The sequence below is a fragment of the Doryrhamphus excisus genome, chromosome 2, assembly GCF_030265055.1.
Source record: "Doryrhamphus excisus isolate RoL2022-K1 chromosome 2, RoL_Dexc_1.0, whole genome shotgun sequence".
Classification (NCBI taxonomy): Eukaryota; Metazoa; Chordata; class Actinopteri; order Syngnathiformes; family Syngnathidae; genus Doryrhamphus; species Doryrhamphus excisus.
In genome coordinates, this window is record NC_080467.1 from 25,924,675 (window position 1) to 25,935,323 (window position 10,649).

General features: G+C 41.0%; 1 long non-coding RNA gene across 1 annotated transcript; it reads right to left on the bottom strand.

Annotated features, from left to right (window-relative positions):
• Positions 1 to 894: 894 nt before the first annotated feature.
• Positions 895 to 6,365, bottom strand: LOC131114406 (uncharacterized). The gene is made up of 3 exons (XR_009121722.1): positions 6,262 to 6,365; positions 1,424 to 1,504; positions 895 to 1,047 (listed from the first exon to the last, which is right to left on the bottom strand). It is a non-coding gene; the product is annotated as an uncharacterized LOC131114406 (long non-coding RNA).
• Positions 6,366 to 10,649: the final 4,284 nt, after the last annotated feature.

The following is a 10,649-nucleotide window of genomic DNA, read 5'->3' on the forward strand; positions in this document are numbered from 1 at the left end:
TTATATGTCACTCCAAATTTCCCCCAAAATAAATAAAAATTAAATGAACCTTTGAGTCCAACAAGTGGCACAAAGGATTGTTTTGATATCATTTGTGAATTGGCTAAACAAGTGAATATTTCCTTATTTATTTATAATCGTCAGAGCATAAAATCTGTTTATGACCTTTTAAATTTGTTTTTTGACAATATTAGAGCCTTCTAGACATGAAATAGCACCCCTATACCCCCCATTTACAGTAGTATTACCTAATATAGTACCTACAACACACACACACACACACACACACACATATATATTTATATACAAGGCATAATGTAGACTTACAGAAGTTATCATTCTTTTCATCTTTTTTAACTGGATAACATGGCAGCTATTGCATTATCAATGTAACATTACTGACACCTAGTGACCAGTGTGGAATACTACAGTCTTTGAATGTGTCTTCTGAATGCCTTATATTTGTATTTTAGTTAATTAGGCACTTTTATGCTTATTTAGGCAAAAAAAAAAAAACAAAGATTTGCCCCAAATAAGCGTTAGAAGTTATTAATAATAAGTTATATAATAAGTTATAAATAACAGGCTGTATTTAAAAACAAAAAGGCGCTGATTTATTAATTAACTGATTTTTTTATGAGACGACAAAGAAAGAGGGTTCAGTTTAAGCAAGTTTGCAATGTTGTCGCAATAATTCATGGATTCATCTTGTTTGTTTAGCAGCAACTTGTAGTTCTAAACATATATATATATATATATATATATATATATATATATATATATATATATAAATATAAAATCTCCCTGGATTGAAGTTTTCATACAAAATATTTATTTACGTTAACCTTGTGTGTGTTCAAAAAATAAAATTCTAACCTGTCATGCACTTTGGTCTCCATCTTGCCCTCAGCGTGCGGGGTCCTTCATGGGGAACCTGCTGACCTTCACCTCCCTGGAGGGACCCTCCTCATCCACGCGGCCGCACACGCATTTAGTGCTTTAATGGTGGGAGGCACCCGCCCAGCCACCCATTTCATTGTGTTCCACCTGTGACACATGGACACACACACACACGGGAGGTTTACTCTCCACAGGGGGTTAACGTCAACATCATGTCACTGTCACACACATAACAGTGATGCCTGTTATGTTCCTGCACTTGACTTTGATGTGTCACATGCAGTTAGGTCCACATACTAGACAGTAACATGTATATATATCGGTATTTTACATTTTAGTAGCAACATCGTGCAAGGTTGATTAATTTATTTGAATGTGTAGTGAAGCCTACTTAACACATGACTGACTCATTTTGCTGTAATGTCATGAAAAAACGACCTTTAATGTTTACTTCTACATAGTAAACAAACGTAAACTGCATGTACGGGTTTAGTTCATAGAATGAACTTTAAAGGATACTCACTGTCGGGGAACTTTTGACAGACAGTTGTGCTTTACCGGAGGCGTGCGGCGTTCCTGCCAGCCAGTCTGCTAGATGAGCCGCCTGTAAAGGGCAAAAAAAAAAAAGAAAAAAAAAGAGAGAAACAAATCAATCAGGGCCTGTCAAATGTAAATAAGGTCTTATCGGGGTGGTAGCCACGCATCGACAGCATCAAGCCGGCAAATGTTCCACTCGCTTGCCTGTCATTTAACTCCAACCCCTGCATCACTCCTCCATATTTCTGCCTCGAGCGTAAGCGTGCTCGTCAGCCTGCGGGGGTCACATGTGTGGGTATGTGCACGCGTGTTTGACATGACGGTGTGTGCCGGCGGGCCGCATCACTTTACATTTATTGAAATGAGCAGCTCCCCCCCGGGGGCTGCCGCAAGCTGAGCCCCGGCCCGCAGCCGCGCTAGCATCTATCGACTCGGCGGGATTAAGGTGCGGGCCGAGGAGGGCACTCCCGCGTGGCCCGGCCAGGGTGACCCTCACAAAGACAAAGTTCAAGAGGGGAGAGAGGGGTGAGCTCTCGCGGGCGCAGATTAGGGGGCCCCCACAGCTCCCAGAGGGGGGACAGAGAAGTGTGAAATGATACCGTGTGTGTGTGTGTGTGTGTGTGTGTATGTAAGACACACACACAAAGTGAATGTGTCCCTTGTGATGAAACACTTTCAGCATCACACACAACCAAGAGGATCACACACCAGCCATATTGGCCCAAATTATTCCGAATAACTGGATGTTTTAAAGATTTAAATCTTTAAAACTTATTTATTTTCTGGCAGCACATATGTGGTAAACTTTATCAAATATTAGGTGTGTCACGAAATGATACACACCAGAGGGAAAGGTAAAGAAAAGTACAATGGAAAAAAAATACAAACCCACCCCTGACAAAGAGACTGTATGACTGACAAAAGGTCTCACCCTGTTCTGCTCACTCTGCCGTTGTTCTGCCTTTTAGCAGCAACATTATTCCAGGTTAGCCTTTAAGATGTGTAGTGAAGCCACATGTAAAACAGCAACATTTGCTGAAGATGAAAAAAAAAATTATTCAACTTTCAGCTCCTATGTAGTGTATGATGTGGACTGTCATTTTACTATGTGTAGCAAAGCCTGTTGTTTTGCATATATACTAGTACATAAATGTATATAAATGGAGATAAATGTATATAAAAGGAGATATACGTTGCAAGACAAACCACCAATAGGGAAAATATGTGAGTATGTCCATTTCGCTTGATTTTGACGTCCTCCATCAATTTCAGATCAACATTCGCAATGAGATTGGCTGCTGTAAAAATAAATAATAATAAATAACCACTAATAATAAATAATAAAGCGGTAGAAAATGAAAAAAAATAAATAAAGATGGTAATTAGCCACTTGCAAACACTATTTGCTTAATAAAAAATAAGATGCGGTTTAAAAAAAAGAAATGTGGGTTTGTGTTTGTCCAGTTGTCCTCTACTGTCTTCATGTTGCCAGGTTGACTATCATGCATCCAGGTGAGCACCCAAACAACAAACATGGCGCCCAGATGTTATCTTGTAGTGAAGCATGATTGCATCCGGCGACTCCAAGAACAATGGAAAAAAAAGTACAAACCCACCCCTGACAAAGAGACTGTATGACTGACAAAAGGTCTCACTCTGTTCTGCTCACTCTGCCGTTGTTCTAAGGAACAAATGTGTCAAGGTGCTTTTTTGTTTAACCCAAAACACTGCATGCAATGATAAATGATGAATCTACATTATGTTGTTTGTTAAAAAAAATCACCAAATGAGTTTCTGTGTTATTTTCACTAGGGATCATGTGACAATGGGTGTGTGTGTGAAGTAGAAATCAAGCATCCAGGCATTTTTTTAAATTGCTTCTTTGCTTTCTTATCCGTCCTTTTTTCCTTTGAAGACACAACACCACTCTCATTTCCTTTTCTTCAACATTTTCCCACCAGGAACAAAGCATCCGTATGATTCTGTTGTCCAACACGGGACAGCATTGATATAGAAATATGAGTGTTTGTGTTAAAAGGCCAGGGGAGTTACAGGGATTGTCTAATCGGGGATGGAGGGGGTGTTGGTGTGTGTAAGTGGTGAAGTGGCTATCCGGGTGCTTGTTGAGTGGTATCATCATCATCTTCATCATGGCGCCCCCCACTCTCTTCTTTGCGAGTGGAGAGGGGGAAAATAATTGGATTCTTTCCCACAAATAAATCGCTTTCACCCCTGAGCTTAATTAACTAGATGGGAGCGTTAGAGCTCCACTCCATTCTGCTGCAGCGCTCCTGCCTCGCACTCCCACAGAAAAGAAAGCCCAGCTGTTATTGCCCACTGGCCTTTATTACCAAGGCTCAATAATCATGTGGGTTATTAGGCCACGTTGTTGTTGTCGGAAGAAATGCTCTTTTTTTTTTAGGACTAGCCACTCTTATGTTGACATACTATGGTAATACTACTACTAACGGAAAAAACATGTATGTGTTGACGGAATGATGCAAAAACTATGAATTCAAAACTTTGTGAAAGGGTAGAACAGTGGTGGTTTGATATGGGCCTTTGCCCATAGCTCATTGTAGTTAGATGTGTGTCAGATTTCTCAAACATGCATCTGGCAACTCATACAACATAGTATGGCTAGCTTGAGTCACAAAGGAAATGCTTTTTTTATTTGCAAATAAATAAGCTTAGCAATCACTTAACTAGGGTCCGACCAATGTGGATATTTTTTTGGAGGGGGGGCAATGTGAATTCTGATATTAGGTAATACAAAAAGAGAAGGTCATGAACTCTAACCACTATGTCACTCACGGTGCGATCAACACGAACAGAATGCATGCTGGGAAGCTCATGCACATGCTTCCCCGACACTACAATAAGATGTTTCACTGCGAAAATGTTCAATAAAAAACAAAAAATGTGTTTTTTATATAAGATTTTTTATATTTAATTTCCTTCAAGTGCTTTGGCATGTTATTTGTTGTGGATATTTCCTGTTTACATTTCACAATTCAGGGTGGTGTAACGTGTGGGTGTTTGTATGTGTTTGTTATAATGTACAATTAAATGTACAAATATACCATAATTTTTGTGGGGAGGATTGGTACAGTTCTAAAAACTTAATAATACATTTACCTTCACTTGTTTCTCTGCTGATAATGTAATGCGAAGCATGACTGCCACCTAAAGATCTAGAGGGCAACAGTACCAATTTTTCCAGTACGACCATGTTTGGCCATTTTCATTGTATGCAAATGTATTTCTGCACACACCTGACCACATCCATGTGAAAATATATAGTAAAGTATATATTTGTATTTATATGTGATATACAAAACTCACTCTTCAGATCATACTGTACATATAATATGGGTCAGAGGTAAGCAATAGGCCCATTCAAAATGTTACTAGTGAAATCCCTGATGGAGAAGTACAGAAGGACAGAGGCAGTTACATCGTCCCGAACAAAACAGTGCGGGGTAGGAGCTGCGGCATCGCATCAGGAAATCTGGTCCGATATAAAAGTATGTTAGAGTTGTCCAGGATGTGTATGAGGGCAGCAGGGCAACACCGAGGTGTGCTGGAGGTGCCACAGATAGGTTCCAGGTGGAGGTTGGTCCGCATCAAGGATCAGCACTGAGCCATTTCTTGTTTGCGATACTGATGGACAGATTGCCAGATGAGGTCAGACAGGAGGCTACATGGACAATGAAGATGGCAGATGACGTTAGGATCTGCACCGAGAGCAGACAGCAGAGGGAGGAAAACCTGGAGAGGTGGAGAAAGGAGCTGCAGAGGAGAGGGATGGAAGTCAGTCATAGCGGGACGGGATACGTATGTGCCAATGAAAGGTGGAACTGTGAGACAGTAGCAGAGCTGAAGATATATACGTATATATATATATATCTTATATTTCCATTGGGAATGATGGGGATGGCGGAATTAGAAATGAGCAGGTCAGAGCTACGATTCATGTAAGATGTCTGGGAGAGTCAGGAAAGCCAGACAGAGACGGTTGGGCCATTTGAGATGGGGAGATGGTGACTATATTGGCAGAAGGATGCTGGAGGATGCTGCCAGGAGGGAAAGACCAAAGAGCAGGTTTTTCGAGATGTGCTTGGAAGGGAAATATGAGTGATAAGAGTGACATTGGACAATGGAAACACCATTTTGGTGGAAAAAACAGAAGAAGCCTATTAACAGTGGTTAACTTCATTTTACTTTTTTTTTTTTTGTTTTTTTTTTGTTTACAATACCATAACAAAATAACAAGCTATTATGCGCCATTGTTCGGTGAGTTGCTTTGTAGTTTGATGAAGTCGCTACAAGGCCAGCATGTGAATGGCAGCAGTCGATACACTAACAAACAGAGGCTTTGACAAGAACGACAACAAACACAAGACGACGACAATCCACACAAGGTTAGATAACTCTGCGCCGCCATTGGTCAATGCATTAACAGTAAGAAAAAAAAACACAGCAATTTGAGTGGACAGTGGCGTGTGGATTTAGAGGGTTTACTTTATTAGCGCTCCAGTTGTTTTATAGCGTAGTACGGACACTACACACCCACAAGCTTTGCCATGATAACTCTTCCTCAGGTCCTCTGGGCCACTTTGCAAGGAATAGCAGCCATTTTGCTGTCACCGCTAACGCCCCCCCCCTTCCCTAGTCGCGTTATTTCTAACCACACACATACACACACTTATGCTGGTCTCTAAAGCTCCATGTTTGTTGTTCCATTCTGCTCTATATCTCCCAGAGGAACCGCCTCATTTTAATATAAATAGAACGCTTCATCATGCAGTGGCACAAACTTACCCAGGTTGCATCGTTCCTGCGGCATTAGCAGTGGCGGCGGCCGAGGTGGGAGGACACACGCACGGGGATGGAGGGCTGCCTTGTTGTTCTTTTGGATGGTTTTGTTGCAACTAAAAGAAAGAGTGGGAAGTGACACTGCGGCAACTGCAGGCAGAGAACCATCATATAACTACAAATGTGTCATAATTGAATTCCATGTGGAAATTATTGCTTGTTGAGGAGATAAAGATGTTCTATTAGGCAACATTTGCAAAGGACCTGCTTCATTCATTAATTTTTTTATGCCGCTTGTTCTCACTCGGGTCCCAGAGGTATGCTGGAGCCTATCCCAGCTAACTTTGGGCAAGAGGTGGCATTCTACCTGGACTGGTCTCCAAGACAAAAAAATATATTCATACTTATAAATAATTTGCAAATAATAAAATAATAACCTCCAAATAACCTAACATGCATGAATGTGGGAGTACACACAGAAATGTGTTGATGGAGCTTACTAGCATGCTAGCATTGTTAGCATTAGCATTTTGTGGGGTTTCTCACAAAATTTAAATAAATGTCAGGAGTTACGAATATAGTACCAATTTTACTCGGTGCTAGCACTTGGAAATTTGCATATCACATATATATTTTGCACTTTAGCAACCAATGTTTTTATGGAGGTTGGTAGCATGCTAGCAGTTAGCATGATATGGATGAAAATACTTGTCAGGACTTTACATACGTTATCCCAATGCTGCTAGGCACGACCTTTGTAGCATTGTGCATATCACATTGCGAGTTAGCACTTTAACAACCGTCTATTGTAGCAAGTTATGTATGATGATGTCACAATGTATTTATGGAGGTTGGTAGCATGCTAGCAGTTAGCATGATATGGACATAAATATGTGTCGGGACTTTACATACGCCATCCCAATGCTGCTAGGCGCTACCTTTGTAGCATTGTGCATATCACATTGCGAGTTAGCATTTTAGCAAACATATATTGTAGCAAGTTATGTACAATGATGTCACAATGTATTTATGGAGGTTGGTAGCATGCTAGCAGTTAGCATGATATGGACGAAAATACGTGTCAGGACTTTATGTACGTCAATGCTGCTTGGCGCTACCTTTGTAGCATTGTGCATATCACATTGCGAGTTAGCATTTTAGCATCCATCTATTGTAGCAAGTTATGTACGATGATGTCACAATGTATTTATGGAGGTTGGTAGCATGCAAGCAGTTAGCATGCTATGGACAAAAATACGTGTCAGGACTTTACGTAGCTAGGCGCTACCTTTGTAGCATTGTGCATATCACATTGTGAGTTAGCATTTTAGCAACCATCTATTGTCGCAAGTTATGTATGATGATGTCACAATGTAATTATGGAGGTTGGTAGCATGCTAGCAGTTAGCATGATATGGACGAAAATACATGTCAGGACTTTACGTACGTCGCCCCAATGCTGCTCGGCACTACCTTTGTAGCATTGCGCATATCACATTGCGAGTTAGCACTTTAGCATCCATCTATTGTAGCAAGTTATGTACGATGATGTCACAATGTATTTATGGAGGTTGGTAGCATGCTAGCAGTTAGCATGATATGGACGAAAATACGTGTCAGGACTTTACGTACGTCAATGCTGCTTGGCGCTACCTTTGTAGCATTGTGCATATCACATTGCAAGTTAGCATTTTAGCAACCATATATTGTAGCAAGTTATATATGATGATGTCACAATGTATTTATGGAGGTTGGTAGCATGCTAGCAGTTAGCATGATATGGATGAAAATACGTGTCAGGACTTTATGTACGTCACCCCAATGCTGCTAGGTGCTACCTTTGTAGCTTTGTGCATATCACATTGCGAGTTAGCATTTTAGCATCCATCTATTGTAGCAACACATCTACAAATGAGTCGTGTCTTTCAAATGACCCACATTCATTTCATTCTGTAGCAGGAAGAAAGAAGTGGATGAAGGCTAACATTACTTTCTAATTGCAGTTACACCTGACAGCTGATGGCCGACTCTTTTGTCTCCTTTAAGTGTTGAGCAAATAAAAGTGCAGAAGACCGACTCAGTCCTTCTTCTCCAAAGCGGCCTCGCTCTAATCAGCCGTGTGCAGCTGCATCCCGAAACACCGCAGGATCACATCTGCAACCCTCCCTCGGCTCTGGATTTCTGCCGCCGTCTCTGTAGTGGTAAAAAGGCCCCCGCAAAGGCCGGCGGGGGCAAGGACGCAGCCCGGGGCGTTGACTGCCCCGAGAAGCTCCAACCTGCAGCAGCCGCGGATGCCTAAAGCCACCCGCCGTGGACTAATTGTGCTTCATCTTTGCGCGGGGGCCATGTTGGCTAACAAGAAGCACTAGAGGTCTTCATTTAGCTATCAGGCCTGCGTCTCCCGGGAGACACTCGGGAGTGCAGCTGCTGTCCTCACTCCCAATCAACACATCAAACGCCGACCCCGACTCAGCACCCCTCCCTCCCTTCATCTCCTTGCAAGTGAGGCGAAGGAGGAGGCAAGATGGTGGCGATGCAGAGACACAGCGGTGAATACTGAGCGGCAGCTTTAGCGCCAAAGGATTGTGGGTGTAGCGGCGTATTTATTTCTTTTATTCACACACAAAGGACCTTGCATACGCTTTTCCTCATCTTGCAATAGTCTCGAAATTGCCATCAAGGATCCCGTCGGTCGGCACCTGATTACAGAATGAGTTTATTTGACTACAATTTACATATTAACTTCATTTGGTGCTACTTCATGGCCGCCATTACATGCATCTGTAATCACGTCTTTAATACAGGTTGCCACAGCTTTAATTACATTTTTAATTACAAAATATGGCCACAAAAATGCCAAAATGTCACTAATAATTTCTGATGTTTATCCTTAAAATGATCTATTTTCCTAATTATCTAAATGCAACTTGAAAGTGATTTTTTTTAAAGTAGGGCGCTAGTTAGTCACTGCAAAAGATTGGCCGATTTTTGGTGGTCTTTCTGGATTTTTGGTGGTCTTTCTGTTTTTTAATTACAAAATATGGCCACAAAAATACCAAAATGTCACTAATAATTTCTGATGTTTATCCTTAAAATGATCTATTTTCCTAATTATCTAAATGCAACTTGAACTAGTCACTAGTCAACTAGTCACTGCAAAAGATTGGCCGATTTTTGGTGGTCTTTCTGGACCACTTTCTGGTGGTCCCAGGATGTAAGCCCCAAAAAACTATGATCTACTGTATATGAGTCATAATATAGAACACAGCAACACTATATTACACCTTAGACTCCATGTTAAAAAATGGATTTATGACTAAGAATAAAGTATCATAAATGTTAAAACCATAGCTTTTTTTCAGGGTTGAACGTATGATGCCTTCAATGAAAGTGTGTACAATCCCACGTTGCATATCCATCCCACAAATAGCGCCTTATTGAATATAAATTGGTTGATTAACACGCCGTCCAAATGAGAAGGCATCAATTTGTTTACCTCTGATGTGAATGTCATCCTCAGCTGATTTCCAATAATCAATAATGAGCTGCTATTAGTGGGCCGCCGCGGCTAAACAAACATCGGCGTGTCGTCCAAGCGGAAAAATGCACAGCGAAAATGTGATTTGACGGTGAAGAGCTGCTCCGTCATTTAGATAATGAAGCTCTTTCAGGCAACTGATGTCAACTTATTTGTGCAGCGATCAATAAGGATGGTAGAAAAATCAGTCGATAAACATATGCGTAAATTGATTCTATCTGCTTATTATCATATAAAGCAGCACGGTAAATATGCAAGTCATTACTAGCAGCCTGGACGCTGGTGACGTACGTTGTCACCACAGTTTAGTGTGATTTGGTACGAATACAACAAATCTATATGATGGTAGGTTTCTCCCCTGATGATATACAGATCCACATATAAGTGTCATTGACTTTGTTGATTAGGCCCTTGCAACAATGATATCAAAGTCATTAGCCACGTTTACATGAGGAGTTTTTCCTCTTTCCAAATGGAATCTTTGCAAATGACTTTTCCAAAAACAATGGTATCCATGGAAAGGAATATTCCAATCTCTTGTCTACATGCGCCGCTATAATCAACCAGAATAGTCAATGGGGCATGCGCAGTAAAAACGTAAACACCAACATCACGTGATACCGACTTCCCCGAGTTTTTCTTTCACTTGTTGGAATAACTCCGTATTGCCAGTTTTTCGTTCGTCCAGTACGTCCAGTCAATTTAGTTTTAGATCAAAAACTTTCCACAGAAGTCCAGTGCCGATTGCTCGCCTCCATTTTTAAAACTGAAGAACGTCACATCTCAGCATTCGCTGAAAGAACGCACCCGGGATGAATTTAAACAGGAAAAAATCAAATTCAATCTTGCTAATATT